We start from the raw sequence: 27,316 nt of genomic DNA on the forward strand, positions 1-27,316 counted from the left end.
CTGGCATGAGTGGCCAGTATTGGTCAACAACAGATATGCAAATGGTGCAGCGTAGCGAGACTACTACAGTGAGTGCACAAGTAATATATAATTAGCCCGACAGAAATGTGACAACAAACTCAAGACAAAAAAATTGGCAGCATCTTGCAATGGAATTGTAGGTTAGCTGTTTAAGAAGTTGATGGCAAGAGGGAAGAAGCTGTTGGAATGTCTGCTAGTTCTAATTTGCATTGATCGGTAGCGCCTACCCAAGGGAAGGAGCTGAAAGAGCTGTTGACCGGGATGTAGAGGGTCTGAGAGGATTTTGCATGCTCTGAGTTCTAGCAGCGTGCAAGTCCTCAAGGGTAGGTAGGGGGGTACCAACAATCTTTTCAGCAGTTTTGATTGTCTGTTGCAGTCGGAGTTTGTCCTTTTTTGTAGCAGCACCAAACCAGACTGTGATGGAAGAACACAGGACTGATTCGATGACCGCTGTGTAGAACTTCCTCAGCAGCTCCTGTGGCAGGCCGTGCTTCCTCAGAAGCTGCAGGAAGTACATCCTCTGCTGGGCCTTTTTGAGGACGGAGTTGATGTTGATCGCCCACTTCAGGTCCCGAGAGACTGTAATTCCCAGGAACTTGAAGGTCTCGACGGTTGACACAAGGCAGCTGGACAGCGTGAGAGGCAGCTGTGGCGAAGGATTCCTCCTGAAGTCCACCATCATCTCTACAGTCTTGAGCGTGTTCAGCTCCAGGTTGTGTCAGCCGCACCACAGCTCCAGCCGCTCCACTTCCTGTTGATACGCAGACTCGTATAAAAGTATACCGGAGCCAAAAACCTGACCAAGGAATGGTAGCACCAGAGTGGGAGCAAGGCATCATGCTCAAATAACTATTCAGTTAAAAGCTGACTCTGGGGGGACTCTAACCCAGAACCTTTGAATTGCCTCAGCTTGACAAGCTTAGAAGTCCAATGCAGTGTCCATTGCGCCACAGAGCCTTTTGGGCCATTTTTGGAATGTTACTCTAACTTACCAAATCTAAAGTTCTACCATGGAACATCTCGGTGGGACAGCCATCATGCTCAAATCATTGTTCAGTTAAAAGGTGAGTGGTAGGACTCAAACCCACAAATTTTGATTCGCTTGATTCAATTGCCTCATCTTCAGAATCAGAATCATCTTTATTTGCCAAGTATGTCCAAAAACACACAAGGACTTTGTCTACGGTAGTTGTAGCCGCTCTAGTACGACAACAGACAGTCAATTTACAGAACACTTTGGAGACAGAAAGACATTGACAAAAAAACAAAAAAAAAAACAGTCACTGAGCAGTAAAGGGTTGCTAGTTATCTGGTAATGCCGGTACATTTTTTTATTTATTTTTTGACAATTGTACAAAAAGATGCAGAGTCCTCTAGCACTTAGAGCAGTTCGAATGACTAATATTGCAATAGTCCGGTGCAATGACCATTGTGCAAAGGGCGCCGAGACTTCAAGGAGTGTATGCGGTTTAAAGTGACGAGTAGTGCGATAGTCTGGGACTTGGTTGTGCAAATGTTGCAGATACTCCTCAATCAGTGTGCAAATGGAGCAGATGCTACTCTGGCATGAGTGGCCAGTATATGCAAATACTGCAGCATGGCGAGACAACTACAGTGAGTTCACGAGTAACACATAATTGGCCCCACAGAAATGTGACAACAAACTCAAGTCAAAAATTGCCAGCATGTTGTAATGAAATTGTAGGTTAGGTGTTTAAGAAGTTGATCGCAAGAGGGAAGAAGCTGTTGGAATGTCTGCTAGTTCTAGTTTGCATTGATCGGTAGCGCCTACCTGAGGGAAGAAGCTGGAAGACCGGGGTGCAGAGGGTCCGAGAGGATTTTGCACGCTCTTGTCTTAGTTCTGGCAGCGTGCAAGTCCTCAATGGTGGGTAGGGGGGTACCGACAATCCTTTCAGCAGTTTTGATTGTCCGTTGCAGTCGGAGTTTGTCCTTTTTTGTAGCAGCACCAAACCAGACTGTGATGGAAGAACACAGGACTGATTCAATGACCGCTGTGTAGAACTGTCTCAGCAGCTCCGGTGGCAGGCCGTGCTTTCTCAGAAGCCGCAGGAAGTACATCCTCTGCTGGGCCTTTTTGAGGACGGAGTTGATGTTGGTCGCCCACTTCAGGTCCTGAAAAACTATAATTCCCAGGAACTTGAAGGTTTCGACGGTAGACACAAGGCAGCTGGACAACGTGAGGGGCAGCTGTGGCGAAGGATGCCTCCTGAAGTCCACGATCATCTCTACAGTCTTGAGCGTGTTCAGCTCCAGGTTGTGTCGGCCGCACTACAGCTCCAGCCGCTCCGCTTCCTGTCGATATGCAGACTCGTCACCGTCCTTGATGAGGCCGATGACAGTGGTGTCATCTGCAAACGTCAGGAGTTTGACAGTCGGGTGCGCTGAGGTGTAGTCGTTCATGTAGAGAGAGAAGAACAGCGGCGAGAGGACACAACCTTGGGGCAACCCATTGCTGATGCTGCGTCTGGATGAGGTGGCCTCCCCCAGCCTCACCTGCTGTGTCCTGCCCGTCAGAAAGCTATAAATCCACTGGCAGATGGTAGGTGAGACGCTGAGCTGGAAAAGCTTGGATGAAAGGAGTTCAGGGATGATGGTGTTGAACGCTGAGCTGAAGTCCACGAACAGGATCCTCGCGTAGGTCCCTGCACTGTCGAGGTGTTCTAGGATGAAGTGCAGTTCCATGTTGACTGCATCATCCGCAGACCTGTTCGCTTGGTAGGCAAACTGCAGGGGGTCCTGTGACAAACTGCAGGGGGTCCTGTGACACTCTTGAGGTGGTCCAGCACGAGACGTTCAAAGGACTTCATGACCACAGATGTCAAAGCGACAGGCCTGTAGTCATTTAGACCCGAGATTGCAGGTTTCTTGGGGACTGGAATGATGGTGGAGCGTTTGAAACAGCATGGTACGTCACACAATTCCAGAGATCTATTGAAGATCTGAGTGAAGACTGGCGCGAGCTGGTCCGAGCAGACTTTGTGGCAGGACGGGGACACATGGTCTGGGCCTGCCGCTTTGTTAATCTTTTGTTGTTTGAAGATGCGTCTCACATCCTGTTCATGGATGGTTAACGCAGAAGTCAGAGGTGTGATTTTGGTCGGGGGTGCGGCCGGGTGGGTGTGGGGTGTGAAACTGTCCTTTTCAAATCTGCAGTAGAAGGTATTCAAGTCGTTGGCTAGTGTGCTATTGTTCTCAGCTTGGGGGGATCGTCGATTGGAATGCATGCCAGACTGATTTAGAGTCGTAAGCGCTAAACTGTTTTTCCAACTTTGCTGCATAGTTCCTCTTTGCAATGTTAATTTCTTTAGTCAGCTGGTTTCTAGGTCGATTATACAGGGCCCTATCCCCGCTCTGATATGCATCCTCCTTAGCTTGGCGAAGCTGCTTAAGTTTAGCAGTGAACCACGGCTTGTTGTTGATGAATGTGCAAAATGATTTTGTTGGTACACACACATCTTCACAGAAACTGATATAGGATGTAACAGTGTCCGTATTTTCATCCAGCTGTCTATTGCACCACAGAGCCTTTAGGGATTGTTTATGGAATTTTACCCTAACTTAACAAACCTAAAAGTTTACCAAGACCTGGAGCCTAAAAGCCTGTCCATTGCGCCACACAGCCTTGTTTGGTCATTTTCTAAATGTTTCCCAAACTTACCAAACCTAAAAGTACACCAAGAATGGGAGCCTGAAACCTTCCCAAGGAATGGTAACCCCTGAGTGGGAGCAAGGTATCATCCCTGTGAACGGGAGTCTAAAAGCCTATCCATTGCGCCACAAAGCCTTTTGTGGTCATTTTGGGACTGTTACCCAAACTTACCAAACCTAAAAGTACACTAATAATGGGAGCCTGAAAGCTTCCCAAGAAATGGTAGCCCATGAGTGCGAGCAAGGGATCATGCTCAAATAACTATTCAGTTAAAAGCTGACTCTGGGACCCACAACCTTTGAATTGCCTCATCTTGACAAACTTAGAAGGCCAATGCGCTGTCCATTGCGCCACAGAGCCTTTAGTGGTTATTTTGGGAATGTTACCCAAACTCACCAAACCTAAAAGTTTACCAAGAACGAGCCGAAAAGCCTGTCCATTGCGCCACAAAGCCTTGTTTGGTCATTTTGGGATTGTTACCCAAACTTTCCAAACCTAAAAGTACACCAAGAATGGGAGCCTGAAAGCTTCCCAAAGAATGGTAGCCCTGAGTGGGAGAAAGGCATCATGCTCAAATAACTATTCAGTTAAAATGTGACACTGGTGGGATTTGAACCCACCACCTTTGAATTGCCTCATCTTGACAAACTTAGAAGTCCAATGCGCTGTCCATTGCACCACAGAGCCTTTAGTGGTTGTTTTGGGAATGTTACCCAAACTCATCAATCCTAAAAGTTTACCAATGAACGGGAACCGAAAAGCCTGTCCATTGCGCCACAAAGCCTTTTTTGGTCATTTTGGGAATGTTACCCAAACTTACCAAATCTAAAAGTACACCAAGAATGGGAGACTCAAAGCTTACCAAGAAATGGTAGCGCCTGCGTGGGAGTAAGGAATCATGCTCAAATAACTATTCAGTTAAAACACAACTCTGGTGGGACTCGAACCCACAACCTTTAAATTGCCTCATCTTGACAAGCTTAGAAGTCCAATGCTTTAGGAACGTTACCCAAACTGACCAAAACCTAAAAGTTTACCAATGAACGGGAACCGAAAAGCCTTTCCATTCCGCCGCAAAGCCTTTTTTGGTCATTTTGGGAATGTTACCCAAACTTACCAAACCTAAAAGTACACCAAGAATGGGAGCCTGAAAGCTTCCCGAAGAAAGGTAGCCCAAGAGTGGGAGGAAGGAATCATGCTCAAGTAACTATTCAGTTCAAAGCTCACTGTGGTAGGACTCGTACCCACATCCTTTGAATTGCATCATATTGACAAGTTTAGGAGTCCAATACGCTGTCCATTGCGCCACAGAGCCTTTCGGTATCAGTTTTGGAATGTTACCCAAACTTTCCAAACCTAAAAGTACACCAAGAATGGGAGCCTGAAAGCTTCCCAAAGAATGGTAGCCCTGAGTGGGAGAAAGGCATCATGCTCAAATAACTATTCAGTTGAAATGTGACACTGGTGGGATTTGAACCCACCACCTTTGAATTGCCTCATCTTGACAAACTTAGAAGTCCAATGCGCTGTCCTTTGCACCACAGAGCCTTTAGTGGTTGTTTTGGGAATGTTACCCAAACTCATCAATCCTAAAAGTACACCAAGAATTGGAGCCTGAAAGGTTCCCAAAGAATGGTAGCCCTGAGTGGGAGCAAGGCATCATGCTCAAAGAACTATTCAGTTGCGCCACAAAGACTTTTGTGGTCATTTTGGGAGTGATACCCACACTTACCAAACCTAAAAGTACACCAATGGGAGCCTGAAAGCTTCCCAAGGAATGGTTGCCCCTGAGTGGGAGCAAGGAATCATGCTCAAATAACTATTCAGTTAAAACACAACTCTGGTGGGACTTGAACCCACAACATTTGAATTGCCTCATCTTGACAAGCTTAAAAATCCAATGCGCCGACCATTGCACCACAGAGCCTTTAGTGATAATTTTTGGAATGTTACCGTAATTTACCAAATGTAAAAGTTTACCAAGCGAGCCGAAAAGCCTGTCCATTGCGCCACAAAGCCTTTTGTGGTCATTTTGGGAGTGTTACCCAAACTTACCAAACCTAAATACACCAATAATGGGAGCCTGAAAGCTTCCCAAGGAATGGTCGCCCCTGAGTTGGAGCAACGCATCATGCTCAAATAACTATTCAGTTAAAAGACGACTCTGGTGGGACTCAAACCCACAACCTTTGAATTGCCTCAGACTGACAAGTTTAGGAGTCCAATCATTGCACCACAGAGCCTTTAGGTATCGGCTTTGGAATGTTACCATAACTTACCAAACCTAAAAGCACACCAAGAATGGGAGCCTCAAAGGTGACCAAGAGATGGTCACGCCTGCGTGGGAGCAAGGAATCATGCTCAAATAACTATTCAGTTAAAACATGACTCTGGTGGGACTCAAAGCCACAACCTTTGAATTGCCTCATCTTGACAAGCTTTGAAGTCCAACGCGCTGTCCATTGCGCCACCGAGACCTGAGTGGATATTTTGTGAACATTACCCAAACTTACCAAACCTAAACCAAGAATTAGAGTGAAAGATTCCAAAGGAATGGTCGTCCATGACTGCGAGCAAGGCGTCATGCTCAAATAACTATTCAGTTAAAAGCTGACTCCAGTGGGACTCAAACCCACAAGCTTTGAATTGCCTCATCTTGATAAGCTGAGATGTCCCATGCGCTGTCCATTGCGCCACATAGCCTTTTGTGGTCATTTTGGGAATGTTACTAAAACTTACCAAACCTAAAACTACACCCAGAAAAGGATCCTGAAAGCTTACCAAGGAAAGGTAGGCCCTGAGTGGGAGCAAGGCATCATGCTCAAACAACGATTCAGTTAAAACACGACTCTGGTGGGACTCGAACCCACAACCTTTGAATTGCCTCATCTTGACAATCGTAGAAGTCCAATGCGCTGTCCATTGCGCCACAGAGCCTTTAGTGCCAAGTTTTTGAATGTTACCCTAACTTACCGAACCTAAAAGTTTACCAAGTTTAACGGGGGCCAACAAGCCTGTCCATTGCGCCACAAAGCCTTTTTGGGTCATTTTGGGAATGTTACCCAAACTTACCAAACCTAAAAGTACACCAAGAATGGGAGCCCGAAAGCTTCCCAAGGAAAGAAAGCCCCTGAGTGGGAGCAAGGAATCATGCTCAAATAACTATTCAGTTAAAACACAACTCTGTTGGGACTCGAACCCACAACCTTTGCATTGCCTCATCTTGACAAACTTAGAAGTCCAATGCGCTGTCCATTGCACCACAGAGCCTTTAGTGGTTGTTTTGGGAATGTTACACAAACTCATCAATCCTACAAGTTTACCAATGAACGGGAACCGAAAAGCCTGTCCATTGCGCCACAAAGCCTTTTTTGGTCATTTTGGGAATGTTACCCAAACTTACCAAACCTAAAAGTACACCAAGAATGGGAGCCTGAAAGCTTCCCAAAGAATGGTAGCCCTGAGTGGGAGCAAGGCATCATGCTCAAATAACTATTCAGTTGCACCACAAAGACTTTTGTGGTCATTTTGGGAGTGATACCCACACTTACCAAACCTAAAAGTACACCAATGGGAGCCTGAAAGCTTCCCAAGGAATGGTTGCCCCTGAGTGGGAGCAAGGAATCATGCTCAAATAACTATTCAGTTAAAACACAACTCTGGTGGGACTTGAACCCACAACATTTGAATTGCCTCATCTTGACAAGCTTAAAAATCCAATGCGCCGACCATTGCACCACAGAGCCTTTAGTGATAATTTTTGGAATGTTACCGTAATTTACCAAATGTAAAAGTTTACCAAGCGAGCCGAAAAGCTCAAATTGCGCCACAAAGCCTTTTGTGGTCATTTTGGGAGTGTTACCCAAACTTACCAAACCTAAATACACCAATAATGGGAGCCTGAAAGCTTCCCAAGGAATGGTCGCCCCTGAGTTGGAGCAACGCATCATGCTCAAATAACTATTCAGTTAAAAGACGACTCTGGTGGGACTCAAACCCACAACCTTTGAATTGCCTCAGACTGACAAGTTTAGGAGTCCAATCATTGCACCACAGAGCCTTTAGGTATCGGCTTTGGAATGTTACCATAACTTACCAAACCTAAAAGCACACCAAGAATGGGAGCCTCAAAGGTGACCAAGAGATGGTCACGCCTGCGTGGGAGCAAGGAATCATGCTCAAATAACTATTCAGTTAAAACATGACTCTGGTGGGACTCAAAGCCACAACCTTTGAATTGCCTCATCTTGACAAGCTTTGAAGTCCAACGCGCTGTCCATTGCGCCACCGAGACCTGAGTGGATATTTTGTGAACATTACCCAAACTTACCAAACCTAAACCAAGAATTAGAGTGAAAGATTCCAAAGGAATGGTCGTCCATGACTGCGAGCAAGGCGTCATGCTCAAATAACTATTCAGTTAAAAGCTGACTCCAGTGGGACTCAAACCCACAAGCTTTGAATTGCCTCATCTTGATAAGCTGAGATGTCCCATGCGCTGTCCATTGCGCCACATAGCCTTTTGTGGTCATTTTGGGAATGTTACCAAAACTTACCAAACCTAAAACTACACCCAGAAAAGGATCCTGAAAGCTTACCAAGGAAAGGTAGGCCCTGAGTGGGAGCAAGGCATCATGCTCAAACAACGATTCAGTTAAAACACGACTCTGGTGGGACTCGAACCCACAACCTTTGAATTGCCTCATCTTGACAATCGTAGAAGTCCAATGCGCTGTCCATTGCACCACAGAGCCTTTTGAGAGGATTTTTTGAATTTTACCCTAATTTATTAATCCTAAAATTATACCGGAGCCTAAAACATTACCAAGGAACGGAAGCACCTGATTGGGAGCAAGGTATCATGCTCAAATAACTATTCAGTTAAAACACGACTCTGGTGGGTTTCGAACCCACAACCTTTGAATTGCCTCATCTTGACAATCGTAGAAGTCCAATGCGCTGTCCATTGCACCACAGAGCCTTTAGTGCCAAGTTTTTGAATGTTACCCTAACTTACCGAACCTAAAAGTTTACCAAGTTCAACAGGGGCCAACAAGCCTGTCCATTGCGCCACAAAGCCTTTTTTGGTCATTTTGGGAATGTTACCCAAACTTACCAAACCTAAAAGTACACCAAGAATGGGAGCCCGAAAGCTTCCCAAGGAAAGGAAGCCCCTGAGTGGGAGCAAGGAATCATGCTCAAATAACTATTCAGTTAAAACACAACTCTGTTGGGACTCGAACCCACAACCTTTGCATTGCCTCAGCTTGACAATCATAGAACTCCAATGCGCTGTCCATTGCACCACAGAGCCTTTTGAGAGGATTTTTTGAATTTTACCCTAATTTATTAATCCTAAAATTATACCGGAGCCTAAAACATTACCAAGGAACGGAAGCACCTGATTGGGAGCAAGGTATCATGCTCAAATAACTATTCAGTTAAAACACGACTCTGGTGGGTTTCGAACCCACAACCTTTGAATTGCCTCATCTTGACAATCGTAGAAGTCCAATGCGCTGTCCATTGCACCACAGAGCCTTTAGTGTCAAGATTTGGAATGTTACCCTAACTTACCGAACCTAAAAGTTTAACGGGGGCCAAAAAGCCTGTCCATTGCGCCACAAAGCCTTTTTTGGTCATTTTGGGAATGTTACCCAAACTTACCAAACCTAAATGCACCAAGAATGGGAGCCTGAAAGCTTCCCAAGGAATGGTAGCCCTGAGTGGGAGTACGACATCATGCTCAAAGAACTATTCAGTTGCGCCACAAAGCCTTTTGTGGTCATTTTGGGAGTGATACCCACACTTTCCAAACCTAAAAGTACACCAATGGGAGGCTGAAAGCTTCCCAAGGAATGATTGCCCCTGAGTTGGAGCAAGGCATCATGCTCAAATAACTATTCAGTTAAAAGAAGACTCTGGTGGGACTCAAACCCACAACCTTCGAATTGCCTCATCTTGACAAGCTTAGAAGTCCATTGCACCACAGAGCCTTTAGGCAATAGCTTACCCAAACTTTTCAAAACCTAAAAGTTTACCAAGGTGAACGGGAACCGAAAAGCCTGTCCATTGGGCCACAAAGCCTTTTTTGTCATTTTGGGAATGTTACCCAAACTTACCAAAACCTAAAAGTTTCCCAAGGTGAACGGGAACTGAAAAGCCTGTCGATTGCGGCACAAAGCCTTTTTTTTGTCATTTTGGGAATGTTACCCAAACTTACCAAACCTAAAAGTACACCAAGAAATGGAAGCGCCTGCGTGGGAGGCAGGAATCATGCTCAAATAACTATTCAGTTAAAAGCTAAGTGTGGTAGGACTCAAACCCACAACCTTTGAATTGCATCATATTGACAAGTTTAGGAGTCCAATGCGCTGTCCATTGCGCCACAGAGCCTTTAGGTATCACTTTTGGAATGTTACCCTAACTTACCAAACCTAAAAGTTTACCAAGAATGGAGCCTAAAAGCCTGTCCATTGCGCCACAAAGCCTTTTTTGGTCATTTTGGGAATGTTACCCAAACTTACCAAACCTAAAAGTACACCAAGAATGGGAGCCTGAAAGCTTCCCAAGGAAAGGAAACCCCTGAGTGGGAGCAAGGAATCATGCTCAAATAACTATTCAGTTAAAACACAACTCTGGTGGGAGTTGAACCCACAACCTTTGAATTGCCTCATCTTGACAAGCTTAAAAGTCCAATGCACCTGTCCATTGCGCCACAGAGCCTTTAGTGAAAATTTTTGAAATGTTACCGTAACTTACCAAATGTAAAAGTTTACCAAGAAGAGCCGAAAAGCCTGTCCATTGCGCCACAAAGCCTTTTGTGGTCATTTTGGGAGTTTTACCCAAACTTACCAAACCTAAATACACCAATAATGGGAGCCTAAAAGCTTCCCAAGGAATGGTCGCCCCTGAGTTGGAGGAACGCATTATGCTCAAATAACTATTCAGTTAAAAGACACCTCTGGTGGGACTCAAACCCACAACCTTTGAATTGCCTCAGATTGACAAGTTTAGGAGTCCAATGCGCTGTCCATTGCGCCACAGAGCCTTTAGGTATCCAGTTTGGAATGTTACCATAACTTACCAAACCTAAAAGCACACGAATGGGAGCCTCAAAGGTGACCAAGAGATGGTCGCGCCTGCGTGGGAGCAAGGAATCATGCTCAAATAACTATTCAGTTAAAACATTACTCTGGTGGGACTCAAAGCCACAACCTTTGAATTGCCTCATCTTGACAAGCTTTGAAGTCCAATGAGCTGTCCATTGCGCCACCGAGACTTGAGTGGATATTTTGTGAACATTACCCAAACTTACCAAACCTAAACCAAGAATTAGAGCCTGAAAGATTCCCAAGGAATGGTCGTCCATGAGTGCGAGCAAGGCATCATGCTCTAATAACTATTCAGTTAAAAGCCGACTCTGGTGGGACTCGATCCCACAAGCTTTGAATTGCCTCATCTTGATAAGCGGAGAAGTCCATTGTGCCGCATAGCCTTTTTTGGTCATTTTGGGAATGTTACCAAATCTAAAACTACACCAAGAATGGGATCCTGAAAGCTTCCCAAGGAAAGGGAGCCCCTCAGTGGGAGCAAGGAACCATGCTCAAACAACGATTCAGTTAAAACACGACTCTGGTGGGACTCGAACCCACAACCTTTGAATTGCCTCATCTTGACAATCGTAGAAGTCCAATGCGCTGTCCATTGCGCCACAGAGCCTTTAGTGCCAAGTTTTTGAATGTTACCCTAACTTACCGAACCTAAAAGTTTACCAAGTTTAACGGGGGCCAACAAGCCTGTCCATTGCGCCACAAAGCCTTTTTGGGTCATTTTGGGAATGTTACCCAAACTTACCAAACCTAAAAGTACACCAAGAATGGGAGCCCGAAAGCTTCCCAAGGAAAGAAAGCCCCTGAGTGGGAGCAAGGAATCATGCTCAAATAACTATTCAGTTAAAACACAACTCTGTTGGGACTCGAACCCACAACCTTTGCATTGCCTCATCTTGACAAACTTAGAAGTCCAATGCGCTGTCCATTGCACCACAGAGCCTTTAGTGGTTGTTTTGGGAATGTTACACAAACTCATCAATCCTACAAGTTTACCAATGAACGGGAACCGAAAAGCCTGTCCATTGCGCCACAAAGCCTTTTTTGGTCATTTTGGGAATGTTACCCAAACTTACCAAACCTAAAAGTACACCAAGAATGGGAGCCTGAAAGCTTCCCAAAGAATGGTAGCCCTGAGTGGGAGCAAGGCATCATGCTCAAATAACTATTCAGTTGCACCACAAAGACTTTTGTGGTCATTTTGGGAGTGATACCCACACTTACCAAACCTAAAAGTACACCAATGGGAGCCTGAAAGCTTCCCAAGGAATGGTTGCCCCTGAGTGGGAGCAAGGAATCATGCTCAAATAACTATTCAGTTAAAACACAACTCTGGTGGGACTTGAACCCACAACATTTGAATTGCCTCATCTTGACAAGCTTAAAAATCCAATGCGCCGACCATTGCACCACAGAGCCTTTAGTGATAATTTTTGGAATGTTACCGTAATTTACCAAATGTAAAAGTTTACCAAGCGAGCCGAAAAGCTCAAATTGCGCCACAAAGCCTTTTGTGGTCATTTTGGGAGTGTTACCCAAACTTACCAAACCTAAATACACCAATAATGGGAGCCTGAAAGCTTCCCAAGGAATGGTCGCCCCTGAGTTGGAGCAACGCATCATGCTCAAATAACTATTCAGTTAAAAGACGACTCTGGTGGGACTCAAACCCACAACCTTTGAATTGCCTCAGACTGACAAGTTTAGGAGTCCAATCATTGCACCACAGAGCCTTTAGGTATCGGCTTTGGAATGTTACCATAACTTACCAAACCTAAAAGCACACCAAGAATGGGAGCCTCAAAGGTGACCAAGAGATGGTCACGCCTGCGTGGGAGCAAGGAATCATGCTCAAATAACTATTCAGTTAAAACATGACTCTGGTGGGACTCAAAGCCACAACCTTTGAATTGCCTCATCTTGACAAGCTTTGAAGTCCAACGCGCTGTCCATTGCGCCACCGAGACCTGAGTGGATATTTTGTGAACATTACCCAAACTTACCAAACCTAAACCAAGAATTAGAGTGAAAGATTCCAAAGGAATGGTCGTCCATGACTGCGAGCAAGGCGTCATGCTCAAATAACTATTCAGTTAAAAGCTGACTCCAGTGGGACTCAAACCCACAAGCTTTGAATTGCCTCATCTTGATAAGCTGAGATGTCCCATGCGCTGTCCATTGCGCCACATAGCCTTTTGTGGTCATTTTGGGAATGTTACCAAAACTTACCAAACCTAAAACTACACCCAGAAAAGGATCCTGAAAGCTTACCAAGGAAAGGTAGGCCCTGAGTGGGAGCAAGGCATCATGCTCAAACAACGATTCAGTTAAAACACGACTCTGGTGGGACTCGAACCCACAACCTTTGAATTGCCTCATCTTGACAATCGTAGAAGTCCAATGCGCTGTCCATTGCACCACAGAGCCTTTTGAGAGGATTTTTTGAATTTTACCCTAATTTATTAATCCTAAAATTATACCGGAGCCTAAAACATTACCAAGGAACGGAAGCACCTGATTGGGAGCAAGGTATCATGCTCAAATAACTATTCAGTTAAAACACGACTCTGGTGGGTTTCGAACCCACAACCTTTGAATTGCCTCATCTTGACAATCGTAGAAGTCCAATGCGCTGTCCATTGCACCACAGAGCCTTTAGTGCCAAGTTTTTGAATGTTACCCTAACTTACCGAACCTAAAAGTTTACCAAGTTCAACAGGGGCCAACAAGCCTGTCCATTGCGCCACAAAGCCTTTTTTGGTCATTTTGGGAATGTTACCCAAACTTACCAAACCTAAAAGTACACCAAGAATGGGAGCCCGAAAGCTTCCCAAGGAAAGGAAGCCCCTGAGTGGGAGCAAGGAATCATGCTCAAATAACTATTCAGTTAAAACACAACTCTGTTGGGACTCGAACCCACAACCTTTGCATTGCCTCAGCTTGACAATCATAGAACTCCAATGCGCTGTCCATTGCACCACAGAGCCTTTTGAGAGGATTTTTTGAATTTTACCCTAATTTATTAATCCTAAAATTATACCGGAGCCTAAAACATTACCAAGGAACGGAAGCACCTGATTGGGAGCAAGGTATCATGCTCAAATAACTATTCAGTTAAAACACGACTCTGGTGGGTTTCGAACCCACAACCTTTGAATTGCCTCATCTTGACAATCGTAGAAGTCCAATGCGCTGTCCATTGCACCACAGAGCCTTTAGTGTCAAGATTTGGAATGTTACCCTAACTTACCGAACCTAAAAGTTTAACGGGGGCCAAAAAGCCTGTCCATTGCGCCACAAAGCCTTTTTTGGTCATTTTGGGAATGTTACCCAAACTTACCAAACCTAAATGCACCAAGAATGGGAGCCTGAAAGCTTCCCAAGGAATGGTAGCCCTGAGTGGGAGTACGACATCATGCTCAAAGAACTATTCAGTTGCGCCACAAAGCCTTTTGTGGTCATTTTGGGAGTGATACCCACACTTTCCAAACCTAAAAGTACACCAATGGGAGGCTGAAAGCTTCCCAAGGAATGATTGCCCCTGAGTTGGAGCAAGGCATCATGCTCAAATAACTATTCAGTTAAAAGAAGACTCTGGTGGGACTCAAACCCACAACCTTCGAATTGCCTCATCTTGACAAGCTTAGAAGTCCATTGCACCACAGAGCCTTTAGGCAATAGCTTACCCAAACTTTTCAAAACCTAAAAGTTTACCAAGGTGAACGGGAACCGAAAAGCCTGTCCATTGGGCCACAAAGCCTTTTTTGTCATTTTGGGAATGTTACCCAAACTTACCAAAACCTAAAAGTTTCCCAAGGTGAACGGGAACTGAAAAGCCTGTCGATTGCGGCACAAAGCCTTTTTTTTGTCATTTTGGGAATGTTACCCAAACTTACCAAACCTAAAAGTACACCAAGAAATGGAAGCGCCTGCGTGGGAGGCAGGAATCATGCTCAAATAACTATTCAGTTAAAAGCTAAGTGTGGTAGGACTCAAACCCACAACCTTTGAATTGCATCATATTGACAAGTTTAGGAGTCCAATGCGCTGTCCATTGCGCCACAGAGCCTTTAGGTATCACTTTTGGAATGTTACCCTAACTTACCAAACCTAAAAGTTTACCAAGAATGGAGCCTAAAAGCCTGTCCATTGCGCCACAAAGCCTTTTTTGGTCATTTTGGGAATGTTACCCAAACTTACCAAACCTAAAAGTACACCAAGAATGGGAGCCTGAAAGCTTCCCAAGGAAAGGAAACCCCTGAGTGGGAGCAAGGAATCATGCTCAAATAACTATTCAGTTAAAACACAACTCTGGTGGGAGTTGAACCCACAACCTTTGAATTGCCTCATCTTGACAAGCTTAAAAGTCCAATGCACCTGTCCATTGCGCCACAGAGCCTTTAGTGAAAATTTTTGAAATGTTACCGTAACTTACCAAATGTAAAAGTTTACCAAGAAGAGCCGAAAAGCCTGTCCATTGCGCCACAAAGCCTTTTGTGGTCATTTTGGGAGTTTTACCCAAACTTACCAAACCTAAATACACCAATAATGGGAGCCTAAAAGCTTCCCAAGGAATGGTCGCCCCTGAGTTGGAGGAACGCATTATGCTCAAATAACTATTCAGTTAAAAGACAACTCTGGTGGGACTCAAACCCACAACCTTTGAATTGCCTCAGATTGACAAGTTTAGGAGTCCAATGCGCTGTCCATTGCGCCACAGAGCCTTTAGGTATCCAGTTTGGAATGTTACCATAACTTACCAAACCTAAAAGCACACGAATGGGAGCCTCAAAGGTGACCAAGAGATGGTCGCGCCTGCGTGGGAGCAAGGAATCATGCTCAAATAACTATTCAGTTAAAACATTACTCTGGTGGGACTCAAAGCCACAACCTTTGAATTGCCTCATCTTGACAAGCTTTGAAGTCCAATGAGCTGTCCATTGCGCCACCGAGACTTGAGTGGATATTTTGTGAACATTACCCAAACTTACCAAACCTAAACCAAGAATTAGAGCCTGAAAGATTCCCAAGGAATGGTCGTCCATGAGTGCGAGCAAGGCATCATGCTCTAATAACTATTCAGTTAAAAGCCGACTCTGGTGGGACTCGATCCCACAAGCTTTGAATTGCCTCATCTTGATAAGCGGAGAAGTCCATTGTGCCGCATAGCCTTTTTTGGTCATTTTGGGAATGTTACCAAATCTAAAACTACACCAAGAATGGGATCCTGAAAGCTTCCCAAGGAAAGGGAGCCCCTCAGTGGGAGCAAGGAACCATGCTCAAGTAACTATTCATTTAATAGTTTACTCTGGTGGGAATCATACCAACATCCTTTGAATTGCCTCATATTGACAAGATTTGGAGTCCAATGCGCTGTCCATTGCGCCACAGAGCCTTTTTTGGTCATTTTTGGAATGTTACCAAAACTTACCAAACGTAAACCAAGAATTGGAGCCTGAAAGCTTCCCAAGGAATGGTAGCCCCTGAGTGCAAGTCAGGGATCATGCTCAAAACACTATTCAGTTTAAAGCTGACTCTGGTGGGAATCGAACCCACAAGATTTGAATTGCATCATCTTGACAAGCTTTGAAATCCAATGCACTGTCCATTGCGCCACAGGTACAGTTTTGGTAATTTTACCCAAACTTATCAAACCTAAAAGTCCACCAAGAAGGATCCTGAAAGCTTCCCAAGGAAAGGACACCCCTGAGTGGGAGCAAGGAATCATGCTCAAACAACTATTCAGTTAAATCACAACTCTGGTGGGACTCGACCCCACAACCTTTGAATTGCCTCATCTTGAGGACTGTAGGAGTCCAATGCGCTGTCCATTGCGCCACAGAGCCTTTTGAGGGCATTTTTTGAATTGTACCCTAATTTAGTAATCCTAAAATTATACCAGAGCCTAAAACTACCAAGGAACGGTAGCACCTGATTGGGAGCAAGGCATCATGCTCAAACAACTATTCAGTTAAAACACGACTCTGGTGGGACTCGAACCCACAACTTTTGAATTGCCTCATCTTGACAATCATAGAAGTCCAATGCGCTGTTCATTGCGCCACAGAGCCTTTTGAGGGCATTTTTCGAATTGTACCCTAATTTAGTAATCCTAAAATTATACCGGAGCCTAAAACTTTACCAAGGAACGGTAGCACCTGATTGGGAGCAAGGCATCATGCTCAAACAACTATTCAGTTAAAACACGACTCTGGTGGGACTCGAACCCACAACCTTTGAATTGCCTCATCTTGACAAGTTTAGGAGTCCAATGCGCTGTCCATTGCGCCACAGAGCCTTTCTGAACATTTTTTGTAATGTTACCCAAACTTACCAAACCTAAAAGTTTTCCAAGTAAGGGAGCCTAAAAGCCAGTCCATTGCGCCACAAAGCCTTTAGTGGCAAGTTTTGGAATGTTACCCTAACTTACCGAACCTAAAAGTACACCAAGAACGGGAGCCTGAAAGCTTCCCAAGGAAAGGAAGCCCCTGAGTGGGAGCAAGGAATCATGCTCAAATAACTATTCAGTTAAAACACAACTCTGGTTGGACTTGAACCCACAACCTTTGAATTGCCTCATCTTGACAATCATAGAAGTCCAATGCACTTTCCATTGCGCCACAGAGCCTTTTGAGGGCATTTTTTGAATTGTACCCTAATTTAGTAATGCTAAAATTATACAGCCTAAAACATTACCAAGGAACCTGATTACCAAGGCACCTGATTGGGAGCAAGGCATCATGCTCAAACAACTATTCAGTTACAACACGACTCTGGTGGGACTCGAACCCACAACCTTTGAATTGCCTCATCTTGACAATCGTAGAAGTCCAACGCGCTGTCCATTGCACCACAGAGCATTTAGTGGCAAGTTTTGGAGTGTTACCCTAACTTACCGAACCTAAAAGTTTACCAAGTTTAACGGGGGCCAAAAAGCCTGTCCATTGCGCCACAAAGCCTTTTGTGGGGATTTTTTGAATTTTACCCTAATTTATTAATCCTAAAATTATACCGGAGCCTAAAACATTACCAAGGAACGGAAGCACCTGATTGGGAGCAAGGTATCATGCTCAAATAACTATTCAGTTAAAACACAACTCTGGTGGGACTCGAACCCACAGCCTTTGAATTGCCTCATCTTGACAATCATAGAAGTCCAATGCGCTGTCCATTGCGCCACAGAGTCTTTTTGAGGGCATTTTTTGAATTGTACCCTAATTTAGTAATCCTAAAATTATACCGGAGCCTAAAACATTACCAAGGAACGGTAGCACCTGATTGGGAGGAAGGCATCATGCTCAAACAACTATTCAGTTAAAACACAACTCTAGTGGGACTCGAACCCACAACCTTTGAATTGCGTCATCTTGACAAGTTTAGGAGTCCAATGCGCTGTCCATTGCGCCACAGAGCCTTTAGGAATGGTTTTTGTAATGTTACCCTAACTTTCAAAACCTAAAAGTTTTCCAAGAACGGGAGCCTAAAAGCCAGTCCATTGCGCCACAAATACTTTTTTGGTCATTTTGGGAATGTTACCCAAACTTACCAAACCTAAAAGTACACCAAGAATGGGAGCCTGAAAGCTTCCCAAGGAAAGGAAGCCCCTGAGTGGGAGCAAGGAATCATGCTCAAATAACTATTCAGTTAAAACACAACTCTGGTTGGACTTGAACCCACAACCTTTGAATTGCCTCATCTTGACAATCATAGAAGTCCAATGCGCTTTCCATTGCGCCACAGAGCCTTTTGAGGGCATTTTTTGAATTGTACCCTAATTTAGTAATGCTAAAATTATACAGCCTAAAACATTCCCAAGGAACCTGATTACCAAGGCACCTGATTGGGAGCAAGGCATCATGCTCAAACAACTATTCAGTTAAAACACGACTCTGGTGGGACTCGAACCCACAACCTTTGAATTGCCTCATCTTGACAATCGTAGAAGTCCAACGCGCTGTCCATTGCACCACAGAGCATTTAGTGGCAAGTTTTGGAGTGTTACCCTAACTTACCGAACCTAAAAGTTTACCAAGTTTAACGGGGGCCAAAAAGCCTGTCCATTGCGCCACAAAGCCTTTTGTGGGGATTTTTTGAATTTTACCCTAATTTATTAATCCTAAAATTATACCGGAGCCTAAAACATTACCAAGGAACGGAAGCACCTGATTGGGAGCAAGGTATCATGCTCAAATAACTATTCAGTTAAAACACAACTCTGGTGGGACTCGAACCCACAGCCTTTGAATTGCCTCATCTTGACAATCATAGAAGTCCAATGCGCTGTCCATTGCGCCACAGAGCCTTTTCGAGGGCATTTTTTGAATTGTACCCTAATTTAGTAATCCTAAAATTATACCGGAGCCTAAAACATTACCAAGGAACGGTAGCACCTGATTGGGAGCAAGGCATCATGCTCAAACAACTATTCAGTTAAAACACAACTCTGGTGGGACTCGAACCCACAACCTTTGAATTGCCTCATCTTGACAATCGTAGAAGTCCAATGCGCTGTCCATTGCGCCACAGAGCCTTTAGTGGCAAGTTTTGGAAGGTTACCCTAACTTACCGAACCTAAAAGTTTACCAAGTTTAACGGGGGCCAAAAAGCCTGTCCATTGCGCCACAAAGCCTTTTTTGGTCATTTTGGGAATGTTACCCAAACTTACCAAACCTAAAAGTACACCAAGAATGGGAGCCTGAAAGCTTCCCAAGGAAAGGAACCACCTGAGTGGGAGCAAGGAATCATGCTCAAATAACTATTCAGTTAAAACACAACTCTGGTGGGACTTGAACCCACAACCTTTGAATTGCCTCATCTTGACAATCATAGAAATCCAATGCGCTTTCCATTGCGCCACAGAGCCTTTTGATGGCATTTTTTATAATTGTACCCTAATTTAGTAATCCTAAAATTATAGAGCCTAAAACATTACCAAGGAACGGTAGCACCTGATTGGGAGCAAGGCATCATGCTCAAACAACTATTCAGTTAAAACACGACTCTGGTGGGACTCGAACCCACAACCTTTGAATTGCCTCATCTTGACAATCATAAAAGTCCAATGCGCTGTCCATTTCGCCACAGAGCCTTTAGGAATGGTTTTTGTAATGTTACCCTAACTTACCAAACCTAAAAGTTTTCCAAGAACGGGAGCCTAAAAGCCAGTCCATTGCGCCACAAAGCCTTTTTTGGTCATTTTGGGAATGTTACCCAAACTTACCAAACCTAAAACTACACCAAGAATGGGAGCCTGAAAGCTTCCCAAGGAAAGGAAGCCCCTGAGTGGGAGCAAGGAATCATGCTCAAATAACTATTCAGTTAAAACACAACTCTGGTGGGACTCGAACCCACAACCTTCCAATTGCCTCATCTTGACAATCATAGAAGTCCAATGCGCTGTCCATTGCGCCACAGAGCCTTTTGAGGGCATTTTTTGAATTGTACCCTAATTTAGTAATCCTAAAATTATACCGGAGCCTAAAACATTACCAAGGAACGGTAGCACCTGATTGGTAGCAAGGCATCATGCTCAAACAACTATTCAGTTAAAACACAACTCTGGTGGGACTCGAACCCACAACCTTTGAATTGCCTCATCTTGACAATCATAGAAGTCCAATGCGCTGTCCATTGCGCCACAGAGCCTTTTTGAGGGCACTTTTTGAATTGTACCCTAATTTAGTAATCCTAAAATTATACCGGAGCCTAAAACATTACCAAGGAACGGTAGCACCTGATTGGGAGCAAGGCATCATGCTCAAACAACTATTCAGTTAAAACACAACTCTGGTGGGACTTGAACCCACAACCTTTGAATTGCCTCATCTTGACAATCATAGAAATCCAATGCGCTTTCCATTGCGCCACAGAGCCTTTTGATGGCATTTTTTATAATTGTACCCTAATTTAGTAATCCTAAAATTATAGAGCCTAAAACATTACCAAGGAACGGTAGCACCTGATTGGGAGCAAGGCATCATGCTCAAACAACTATTCAGTTAAAACACGACTCTGGTGGGACTCGAACCCACAACCTTTGAATTGCCTCATCTTGACAATCATAGAAGTCCAATGCGCTGTCCATTGCGCCACAAAGCCTGTTTTGGTCATTTTGGGAATGTTACCCAAACTTACCAAACCTAAAACTACACCAAGAATGGGAGCCTGAAAGCTTCCCAAGGAAAGGAAGCCCCTGAGTGGGAGCAAGGAATCATGCTCAAATAACTATTCAGTTAAAACACAACTCTGGTGGGACTCGAACCCACAACCTTCCAATTGCCTCATCTTGACAATCATAGAAGTCCAATGCGCTGTCCATTGCGCCACAGAGCATTTAGTGGCAAATTTTGGAGTGTTACCCTAACTTACCGAACCTAAAAGTTTACCAAGTTTAACGGTGGCCAAAAAGCCTGTCCATTGCGCCACAAAGCCTTTTGAGGGGATTTTTTGAATTTTACCCTAATTTATTAATCCTAAAATTATACCGGAGCCTAAAACATTACCAAGGAACGGAAGCACCTGATTGGGAGCAAGGTATCATGCTCAAATAACTATTCAGTTAAAACACAACTCTGGTGGGACTCGAACCCACAACCTTTGAATTGCCTCATCTTGAGAATCATAGAAGTCCAATGCGCTTTCCATTGCGCCACAGAGCCTTTTGATGAAATTTTTTGAATTGTACCCTAATTTAGTAATTCTAAAATTATACCAGAGCCTAAAACATTACCAAGGAACGGTAGCACCTGATTGGGAGCAAGGCATCATGCTCAAACAACTATTCAGTTAAAACACGACTCTGGTGGGACTCGAACCCACAACCTTTGAATTGCCTCACCTTGACAATCATAGAAGTCCAATGCGCTGTCCATTGCGCCACAGAGCCTTTTGAGGAGATTTTTTGAATTGTACCCTAATTTAGTAATCCTAAAATTATACCGGAGCCTAAAACTTTACCAAGGAACGGTAGCACCTGATTGGGAGCAAGGCATCATGCTCAAACAACTATTCAGTTAAAACACGACTCTGGTGGGACTCGAACCCACAACCTTTGAATTGCGTCATCTTGACAAGTTTAGGAGTCCAATGCGCTGTCCATTGCACCACAGAGCCTTTAGGAATGGTTTTTGTAATGTTACCCTAACTTTCAAAACCTAAAAGTTTTCCAAGAACGGGAGCCTAAAAGCCAGTCCATTGCGCCACAAAGACTTTTTTGGTCATTTTGGGAATGTTACCCAAACTTACCAAACCTAAAAGTACACCAAGAATGGGAGCCTGAAAGCTTCCCAAGGAAAGGAAGCCCCTGAGTGGGAGCAAGGAATCATGCTCAAATAACTATTCAGTTAAAACACAACTCTGGTGGGACTCCAACCCACAACCTTCCAATTGCCTCATCTTGACAATCATAGAAGTCCAATGCGCTGTCCATTGCGCCACAGAGCCTTTTGAGGGCATTTTTTGAATTGTACCCTAATTTAGTAATCCTAAAATTATACCATAGCCTAAAACATTACCAAGGAACCTGATTACCAAGGCACCTGATTGGGAGCAAGGCATCATGCTCAAACAACTATTCAGTTAAAACACGACTCTGGTGGGACTCGAACCCACAACCTTTGAATTGCCTCATCTTGACAATCGTAGAAGTCCAACACACTGTCCATTGCGCCACAGAGCAATTAGTGGCAAGTTTTGAAGTGTTACCCTAACTTACCGAACCTAAAAGTTTACCAAGTTTAACGGGGGCCAAAAAGCCTGTCCATTGCGCCACAAAGCCTTTTGAGGGGATTTTTTGAATTTTACCCTAATTTATTAATCCTAAAATTATACCGGAGCCTAAAACATTACCAAGAAACGGAAGCACCTGATTGGGAGCAAGGTATCATGCTCAAATAACTATTCAGTTAAAACACAACTCTGGTGGGACTCGAACCCACAGTCTTTGAATTGCCTCATCTTGACAATCATAGAAGTCCAATGCGCTGTCCATTGCACCACAGAGCCTTTTGAGGGCATTTTTGGAATTGTACCCTAATTTAGTAATCCTAAAATTATACCGGAGCCTAAAACATTACCAAGGAACGGTAGCACCTGCTTGGGAGCAAGGCATCATGCTCAAACAACTATTCAGTTAAAACACAACTCTGGTGGGACTCGAACCCACAACCTTTGAATTGCCTCATCTTGACAATCGTAGAAGTCCAATGCGCTGTCCATTGCGCCACAGAGCCTTTAGTGGCAAGTTTTGGAATGTTACCCTAACTTACCGAACCTAAAAGTACACCATGAATGGGAGCCTGAAAGCTTCCCAAGGAAAGGAAGCCCCTGAGTGGGAGCAAGGAATCATGCTCAAATAACTATTCAGTTAAAACACAACTCTGGTGGGACTTGAAACCACAACCTTTGAATTGCCTCATCTTGACAATCATAGAAGTCCAATGCGCTTTCCATTGCGCCACAGAGCCATTTGAGGAAATTTTTTGAATTGTACCCTAATTTAGTAATCCTAAAATTATACCAGAGCCTAAAACATTACCAAGGAACGGTAGCACCTGATTGGGAGCAAGGCATCATGCTCAAACAACTATTCAGTTAAAACACGACTCTGGTGGGACTCGAACCCACAACCTTTGAATTGCCTCATCTTGACAATCATAGAAGTCCAATGCGCTGTCCATTGCGCCACAGAGCCTTTTGAGGAGATTTTTTGAATTGTACCCTAATTTAGTAATCCTAAAATTATACCGGAGCCTAAAACTTTACCAAGGAACGGTAGCACCTGATTGGGAGCAAGGCATCATGCTCAAACAACTATTCAGTTAAAACACGACTCTGGTGGGACTCGAACCCACAACCTTTGAATTGCGTCATCGTGACAAGTTTAGGAGTCCAATGCGCTGTCCATTGCGCCACAGAGCCTTTAGGAATGGTTTTTGTAATGTTACCCTAACTTACCAAACCTAAAAGTTTTCCAAGAACGGGAGCCTAAAAGCCAGTCCATTGCGCCACAAAGCCTTTTTTGGTCATTTTGGGAATGTTACCCAAACTTACCAAACCTAAAAGTACACCAAGAATGGGAGCCTGAAAGCTTCCCAAGGAAAGGAAGCCCCTGAGTGGGAGCAAGGAATCATGCTCAAATAACTATTCAGTTAAAACACAACTCTGGTGGGACTCGAACCCACAACCTTTGAATTGCCTCATCTTGAGAATCATAGAAGTCCAATGCGCTTTCCATTGCGCCACAGAGCCTTTTGATGAAATTTTTTGAATTGTACCCTAATTTAGTAATTCTAAAATTATACCAGCCTAAAACATTACCAAGGAACGGTAGCACCTGATTGGGAGCAAGGCATCATGCTCAAACAACTATTCAGTTAAAACACGACTCTGGTGGGACTCGAACCCACAACCTTTGAATTGCGTCAGCTTGACAAGTTTAGGAGTCCAATGCGCTGTCCATTGCGCCACAGAGCCTTTAGGAATGGTTTTTGTAATGTTACCCTAACTTTCAAAACCTAAAAGTTTTCCAAGAACGGGAGCCTAAAAGCCAGTCCATTGCGCCACAAAGCCTTTTTTGGTCATTTTGGGAATGTTACCCAAACTTACCAAACCTAAAAGTACACCAAGAATGGGAGCCTGAAAGCTTCCCAAGGAAAGGAAGCCCCTGAGTGGGAGCAAGGAATCATGCTCAAATAACTATTCAGTTAAAACACAACTCTGGTGGGACTTGAACCCACAACCTTTGAATTGCCTCATCTTGAGAATCATAGAAGTCCAATGCGCTTTCCATTGCGCCACAGAGCCTTTTGATGAAATTTTTTGAATTGTACCCTAATTTAGTAATTCTAAAATTATACCAGAGCCTAAAACATTACCAAGGAACGGTAGCACCTGATTGGGAGCAAGGCATCATGCTCAAACAACTATTCAGTTAAAACACGACTCTGGTGGGACTCGAACCCACAACCTTTGAATTGCGTCATCGTGACAAGTTTAGGAGTCCAATGCGCTGTCCATTGCGCCACAGAGCCTTTAGGAATGGTTTTTGTAATGTTACCCTAACTTTCAAAACCTAAAAGTTTTCCAAGAACGGGAGCCTAAAAGCCAGTCCATTGCGCCACAAAGCCTTTTTTGGTCATTTTGGGAATGTTACCCAAACTTACCAAACCTAAAAGTACACCAAGAATGGGAGCCTGAAAGCTTCCCAAGGAAAGGAAGCCCCTGAGTGGGAGCAAGGAATCATGCTCAAATAACTATTCAGTTAAAACACAACTCTGGTTGGACTTGAACCCACAACCTTTGAATTGCCTCATCTTGACAATCATAGAAGTCCAATGCGCTTTCCATTGCGCCACAGAGCCTTTTGAGGGCATTTTTTGAATTGTACCCTAATTTAGTAATGCTAAAATTATACATCCTAAAACATTCCCAAGGAACCTGATTACCAAGGCACCTGATTGGGAGCAAGGCATCATGCTCAAACAACTATTCAGTTAAAATACGACTCTGGTGGGACTCGAACCCACAACCTTTGAATTGCCTCATCTTGACAATCGTAGAAGTCCAACGCGCTGTCCATTGCACCACAGAGCATTTAGTGGCAAGTTTTGGAGTGTTACCCTAACTTACCGAACCTAAAAGTTTACCAAGTTTAACGGGGGCCAAAAAGCCTGTCCATTGCGCCACAAAGCCTTTTGTGGGGATTTTTTGAATTTTACCCTAATTTATTAATCCTAAAATTATACCGGAGCCTAAAACATTACCAAGGAACGGAAGCACCTGATTGGGAGCAAGGTATCATGCTCAAATAACTATTCAGTTAAAACACAACTCTGGTGGGACTCGAACCCACAGCCTTTGAATTGCCTCATCTTGACAATCATAGAAGTCCAATGCGCTGTCCATTGCGCCACAGAGCCTTTTTGAGGGCATTTTTTGAATTGTACCCTAATTTAGTAATCCTAAAATTATACCGGAGCCTAAAACATTACCAAGGAACGGTAGCACCTGATTGGGAGCAAGGCATCATGCTCAAACAACTATTCAGTTAAAACACAACTCTGGTGGGACTCGAACCCACAACCTTTGAATTGCCTCATCTTGACAATCGTAGAAGTCCAATGCGCTGTCCATTGCGCCACAGAGCCTTTAGTGGCAAGTTTTGGAAGGTTACCCTAACTTACCGAACCTAAAAGTTTACCAAGTTTAACGGGGGCCAAAAAGCCTGTCCATTGCGCCACAAAGCCTTTTTTGGTCATTTTGGGAATGTTACCCAAACTTACCAAACCTAAAAGTACACCAAGAATGGGAGCCTGAAAGCTTCCCAAGGAAAGGAACCACCTGAGTGGGAGCAAGGAATCATGCTCAAATAACTATTCAGTTAAAACACAACTCTGGTGGGACTTGAACCCACAACCTTTGAATTGCCTCATCTTGACAATCATAGAAATCCAATGCGCTTTCCATTGCGCCACAGAGCCTTTTGATGGCATTTTTTATAATTGTACCCTAATTTAGTAATCCTAAAATTATAGAGCCTAAAACATTACCAAGGAACGGTAGCACCTGATTGGGAGCAAGGCATCATGCTCAAACAACTATTCAGTTAAAACACGACTCTGGTGGGACTCGAACCCACAACCTTTGAATTGCCTCATCTTGACAATCATAGAAGTCCAATGCGCTGTCCATTTCGCCACAGAGCCTTTAGGAATGGTTTTTGTAAAGTTACCCTAACTTACCAAACCTAAAAGTTTTCCAAGAACGGGAGCCTAAAAGCCAGTCCATTGCGCCACAAAGCCTTTTTTGGTCATTTTGGGAATGTTACCCAAACTTACCAAACCTAAAACTACACCAAGAATGGGAGCCTGAAAGCTTCCCAAGGAAAGGAAGCCCCTGAGTGGGAGCAAGGAATCATGCTCAAATAACTATTCAGTTAAAACACAACTCTGGTGGGACTCGAACCCACAACCTTCCAATTGCCTCATCTTGACAATCATAGAAGTCCAATGCGCTGTCCATTGCGCCACAGAGCCTTTTGAGGGCATTTTTTGAATTGTACCCTAATTTAGTAATCCTAAAATTATACCGGAGCCTAAAACATTACCAAGGAACGGTAGCACCTGATTGGGAGCAAGGCATCATGCTCAAACAACTATTCAGTTAAAACACAACTCTGGTGGGACTCGAACCCACAACCTTTGAATTGCCTCATCTTGACAATCATAGAAGTCCAATGCGCTGTCCATTGCGCCACAGAGCCTTTTTGAGGGCATTTTTTGAATTGTACCCTAATTTAGTAATCCTAAAATTATACCGGAGCCTAAAACATTACCAAGGAACGGTAGCACCTGATTGGGAGCAAGGCATCATGCTCAAACAACTATTCAGTTAAAACACAACTCTGGTGGGACTTGAACCCACAACCTTTGAATTGCCTCATCTTGACAATCATAGAAATCCAATGCGCTTTCCATTGCGCCACAGAGCCTTTTGATGGCATTTTTTATAATTG

At 44.1% G+C, this 27,316-nt stretch overlaps 1 protein-coding gene and 46 non-coding genes across 51 annotated transcripts in view; 1 reads left to right on the forward strand and 46 right to left on the reverse strand.

Moving 5' to 3' along the window:
• The window catches only part of pfkpb (phosphofructokinase, platelet b), a 99,050-nt gene that overhangs the window by 15,928 nt on the left and 55,806 nt on the right, over positions 1-27,316 (forward strand). The gene's annotated exons all lie outside the window — the stretch shown is intronic.
• Positions 4,287-4,378, reverse strand: trnar-ucu (transfer RNA arginine (anticodon UCU)). The gene is given in 2 exon segments: positions 4,287-4,322; positions 4,342-4,378. It is a non-coding gene; the product is annotated as a tRNA-Arg (tRNA).
• On the reverse strand, positions 6,537-6,628 carry trnar-ucu (transfer RNA arginine (anticodon UCU)). Its single transcript is given in 2 exon segments — positions 6,537-6,572; positions 6,592-6,628. It is a non-coding gene; the product is annotated as a tRNA-Arg (tRNA).
• Positions 8,354-8,445, reverse strand: trnar-ucu (transfer RNA arginine (anticodon UCU)). The gene is given in 2 exon segments: positions 8,354-8,389; positions 8,409-8,445. It is a non-coding gene; the product is annotated as a tRNA-Arg (tRNA).
• trnar-ucu (transfer RNA arginine (anticodon UCU)) lies at positions 8,581-8,672 on the reverse strand. Its single transcript is given in 2 exon segments — positions 8,581-8,616; positions 8,636-8,672. It is a non-coding gene; the product is annotated as a tRNA-Arg (tRNA).
• trnar-ucu (transfer RNA arginine (anticodon UCU)) lies at positions 9,141-9,232 on the reverse strand. The gene is given in 2 exon segments: positions 9,141-9,176; positions 9,196-9,232. It is a non-coding gene; the product is annotated as a tRNA-Arg (tRNA).
• Positions 10,651-10,742, reverse strand: trnar-ccu (transfer RNA arginine (anticodon CCU)). The gene is given in 2 exon segments: positions 10,651-10,686; positions 10,706-10,742. It is a non-coding gene; the product is annotated as a tRNA-Arg (tRNA).
• trnar-ucu (transfer RNA arginine (anticodon UCU)) lies at positions 11,322-11,413 on the reverse strand. The gene is given in 2 exon segments: positions 11,322-11,357; positions 11,377-11,413. It is a non-coding gene; the product is annotated as a tRNA-Arg (tRNA).
• trnar-ucu (transfer RNA arginine (anticodon UCU)) lies at positions 13,139-13,230 on the reverse strand. Its single transcript is given in 2 exon segments — positions 13,139-13,174; positions 13,194-13,230. It is a non-coding gene; the product is annotated as a tRNA-Arg (tRNA).
• Positions 13,366-13,457, reverse strand: trnar-ucu (transfer RNA arginine (anticodon UCU)). The gene is given in 2 exon segments: positions 13,366-13,401; positions 13,421-13,457. It is a non-coding gene; the product is annotated as a tRNA-Arg (tRNA).
• Positions 13,926-14,017, reverse strand: trnar-ucu (transfer RNA arginine (anticodon UCU)). The gene is given in 2 exon segments: positions 13,926-13,961; positions 13,981-14,017. It is a non-coding gene; the product is annotated as a tRNA-Arg (tRNA).
• trnar-ccu (transfer RNA arginine (anticodon CCU)) lies at positions 15,436-15,527 on the reverse strand. The gene is given in 2 exon segments: positions 15,436-15,471; positions 15,491-15,527. It is a non-coding gene; the product is annotated as a tRNA-Arg (tRNA).
• On the reverse strand, positions 16,558-16,649 carry trnar-ccu (transfer RNA arginine (anticodon CCU)). The gene is given in 2 exon segments: positions 16,558-16,593; positions 16,613-16,649. It is a non-coding gene; the product is annotated as a tRNA-Arg (tRNA).
• Positions 16,783-16,874, reverse strand: trnar-ucu (transfer RNA arginine (anticodon UCU)). The gene is given in 2 exon segments: positions 16,783-16,818; positions 16,838-16,874. It is a non-coding gene; the product is annotated as a tRNA-Arg (tRNA).
• Positions 17,010-17,101, reverse strand: trnar-ccu (transfer RNA arginine (anticodon CCU)). The gene is given in 2 exon segments: positions 17,010-17,045; positions 17,065-17,101. It is a non-coding gene; the product is annotated as a tRNA-Arg (tRNA).
• On the reverse strand, positions 17,572-17,663 carry trnar-ucu (transfer RNA arginine (anticodon UCU)). Its single transcript is given in 2 exon segments — positions 17,572-17,607; positions 17,627-17,663. It is a non-coding gene; the product is annotated as a tRNA-Arg (tRNA).
• trnar-ucu (transfer RNA arginine (anticodon UCU)) lies at positions 17,898-17,989 on the reverse strand. The gene is given in 2 exon segments: positions 17,898-17,933; positions 17,953-17,989. It is a non-coding gene; the product is annotated as a tRNA-Arg (tRNA).
• On the reverse strand, positions 18,126-18,217 carry trnar-ccu (transfer RNA arginine (anticodon CCU)). The gene is given in 2 exon segments: positions 18,126-18,161; positions 18,181-18,217. It is a non-coding gene; the product is annotated as a tRNA-Arg (tRNA).
• trnar-ucu (transfer RNA arginine (anticodon UCU)) lies at positions 18,688-18,779 on the reverse strand. Its single transcript is given in 2 exon segments — positions 18,688-18,723; positions 18,743-18,779. It is a non-coding gene; the product is annotated as a tRNA-Arg (tRNA).
• On the reverse strand, positions 19,014-19,105 carry trnar-ucu (transfer RNA arginine (anticodon UCU)). Its single transcript is given in 2 exon segments — positions 19,014-19,049; positions 19,069-19,105. It is a non-coding gene; the product is annotated as a tRNA-Arg (tRNA).
• trnar-ucu (transfer RNA arginine (anticodon UCU)) lies at positions 19,242-19,333 on the reverse strand. The gene is given in 2 exon segments: positions 19,242-19,277; positions 19,297-19,333. It is a non-coding gene; the product is annotated as a tRNA-Arg (tRNA).
• Positions 19,575-19,666, reverse strand: trnar-ucu (transfer RNA arginine (anticodon UCU)). The gene is given in 2 exon segments: positions 19,575-19,610; positions 19,630-19,666. It is a non-coding gene; the product is annotated as a tRNA-Arg (tRNA).
• Positions 19,800-19,891, reverse strand: trnak-uuu (transfer RNA lysine (anticodon UUU)). Its single transcript is given in 2 exon segments — positions 19,800-19,835; positions 19,855-19,891. It is a non-coding gene; the product is annotated as a tRNA-Lys (tRNA).
• trnar-ucu (transfer RNA arginine (anticodon UCU)) lies at positions 20,130-20,221 on the reverse strand. The gene is given in 2 exon segments: positions 20,130-20,165; positions 20,185-20,221. It is a non-coding gene; the product is annotated as a tRNA-Arg (tRNA).
• Positions 20,357-20,448, reverse strand: trnar-ucu (transfer RNA arginine (anticodon UCU)). Its single transcript is given in 2 exon segments — positions 20,357-20,392; positions 20,412-20,448. It is a non-coding gene; the product is annotated as a tRNA-Arg (tRNA).
• Positions 20,585-20,676, reverse strand: trnar-ucu (transfer RNA arginine (anticodon UCU)). The gene is given in 2 exon segments: positions 20,585-20,620; positions 20,640-20,676. It is a non-coding gene; the product is annotated as a tRNA-Arg (tRNA).
• Positions 20,810-20,901, reverse strand: trnar-ucu (transfer RNA arginine (anticodon UCU)). The gene is given in 2 exon segments: positions 20,810-20,845; positions 20,865-20,901. It is a non-coding gene; the product is annotated as a tRNA-Arg (tRNA).
• On the reverse strand, positions 21,370-21,461 carry trnar-ucu (transfer RNA arginine (anticodon UCU)). The gene is given in 2 exon segments: positions 21,370-21,405; positions 21,425-21,461. It is a non-coding gene; the product is annotated as a tRNA-Arg (tRNA).
• trnar-ucu (transfer RNA arginine (anticodon UCU)) lies at positions 21,597-21,688 on the reverse strand. The gene is given in 2 exon segments: positions 21,597-21,632; positions 21,652-21,688. It is a non-coding gene; the product is annotated as a tRNA-Arg (tRNA).
• Positions 21,824-21,915, reverse strand: trnar-ccu (transfer RNA arginine (anticodon CCU)). The gene is given in 2 exon segments: positions 21,824-21,859; positions 21,879-21,915. It is a non-coding gene; the product is annotated as a tRNA-Arg (tRNA).
• trnar-ucu (transfer RNA arginine (anticodon UCU)) lies at positions 22,715-22,806 on the reverse strand. The gene is given in 2 exon segments: positions 22,715-22,750; positions 22,770-22,806. It is a non-coding gene; the product is annotated as a tRNA-Arg (tRNA).
• trnar-ucu (transfer RNA arginine (anticodon UCU)) lies at positions 22,942-23,033 on the reverse strand. Its single transcript is given in 2 exon segments — positions 22,942-22,977; positions 22,997-23,033. It is a non-coding gene; the product is annotated as a tRNA-Arg (tRNA).
• Positions 23,176-23,267, reverse strand: trnar-ucu (transfer RNA arginine (anticodon UCU)). The gene is given in 2 exon segments: positions 23,176-23,211; positions 23,231-23,267. It is a non-coding gene; the product is annotated as a tRNA-Arg (tRNA).
• trnar-ucu (transfer RNA arginine (anticodon UCU)) lies at positions 23,403-23,494 on the reverse strand. The gene is given in 2 exon segments: positions 23,403-23,438; positions 23,458-23,494. It is a non-coding gene; the product is annotated as a tRNA-Arg (tRNA).
• On the reverse strand, positions 23,630-23,721 carry trnar-ccu (transfer RNA arginine (anticodon CCU)). Its single transcript is given in 2 exon segments — positions 23,630-23,665; positions 23,685-23,721. It is a non-coding gene; the product is annotated as a tRNA-Arg (tRNA).
• Positions 23,960-24,051, reverse strand: trnar-ucu (transfer RNA arginine (anticodon UCU)). Its single transcript is given in 2 exon segments — positions 23,960-23,995; positions 24,015-24,051. It is a non-coding gene; the product is annotated as a tRNA-Arg (tRNA).
• On the reverse strand, positions 24,185-24,276 carry trnar-ccu (transfer RNA arginine (anticodon CCU)). Its single transcript is given in 2 exon segments — positions 24,185-24,220; positions 24,240-24,276. It is a non-coding gene; the product is annotated as a tRNA-Arg (tRNA).
• Positions 24,515-24,606, reverse strand: trnar-ucu (transfer RNA arginine (anticodon UCU)). The gene is given in 2 exon segments: positions 24,515-24,550; positions 24,570-24,606. It is a non-coding gene; the product is annotated as a tRNA-Arg (tRNA).
• trnar-ccu (transfer RNA arginine (anticodon CCU)) lies at positions 24,742-24,833 on the reverse strand. The gene is given in 2 exon segments: positions 24,742-24,777; positions 24,797-24,833. It is a non-coding gene; the product is annotated as a tRNA-Arg (tRNA).
• On the reverse strand, positions 25,304-25,395 carry trnar-ucu (transfer RNA arginine (anticodon UCU)). The gene is given in 2 exon segments: positions 25,304-25,339; positions 25,359-25,395. It is a non-coding gene; the product is annotated as a tRNA-Arg (tRNA).
• trnar-ucu (transfer RNA arginine (anticodon UCU)) lies at positions 25,630-25,721 on the reverse strand. Its single transcript is given in 2 exon segments — positions 25,630-25,665; positions 25,685-25,721. It is a non-coding gene; the product is annotated as a tRNA-Arg (tRNA).
• trnar-ucu (transfer RNA arginine (anticodon UCU)) lies at positions 25,858-25,949 on the reverse strand. Its single transcript is given in 2 exon segments — positions 25,858-25,893; positions 25,913-25,949. It is a non-coding gene; the product is annotated as a tRNA-Arg (tRNA).
• trnar-ucu (transfer RNA arginine (anticodon UCU)) lies at positions 26,191-26,282 on the reverse strand. The gene is given in 2 exon segments: positions 26,191-26,226; positions 26,246-26,282. It is a non-coding gene; the product is annotated as a tRNA-Arg (tRNA).
• Positions 26,416-26,507, reverse strand: trnar-ucu (transfer RNA arginine (anticodon UCU)). The gene is given in 2 exon segments: positions 26,416-26,451; positions 26,471-26,507. It is a non-coding gene; the product is annotated as a tRNA-Arg (tRNA).
• On the reverse strand, positions 26,746-26,837 carry trnar-ucu (transfer RNA arginine (anticodon UCU)). The gene is given in 2 exon segments: positions 26,746-26,781; positions 26,801-26,837. It is a non-coding gene; the product is annotated as a tRNA-Arg (tRNA).
• Positions 26,973-27,064, reverse strand: trnar-ucu (transfer RNA arginine (anticodon UCU)). Its single transcript is given in 2 exon segments — positions 26,973-27,008; positions 27,028-27,064. It is a non-coding gene; the product is annotated as a tRNA-Arg (tRNA).
• trnar-ucu (transfer RNA arginine (anticodon UCU)) lies at positions 27,201-27,292 on the reverse strand. The gene is given in 2 exon segments: positions 27,201-27,236; positions 27,256-27,292. It is a non-coding gene; the product is annotated as a tRNA-Arg (tRNA).

The sequence above is a fragment of the Phyllopteryx taeniolatus genome, chromosome 14 (assembly GCF_024500385.1).
Source record: "Phyllopteryx taeniolatus isolate TA_2022b chromosome 14, UOR_Ptae_1.2, whole genome shotgun sequence".
Taxonomy (NCBI): domain Eukaryota; kingdom Metazoa; phylum Chordata; class Actinopteri; order Syngnathiformes; family Syngnathidae; genus Phyllopteryx; species Phyllopteryx taeniolatus.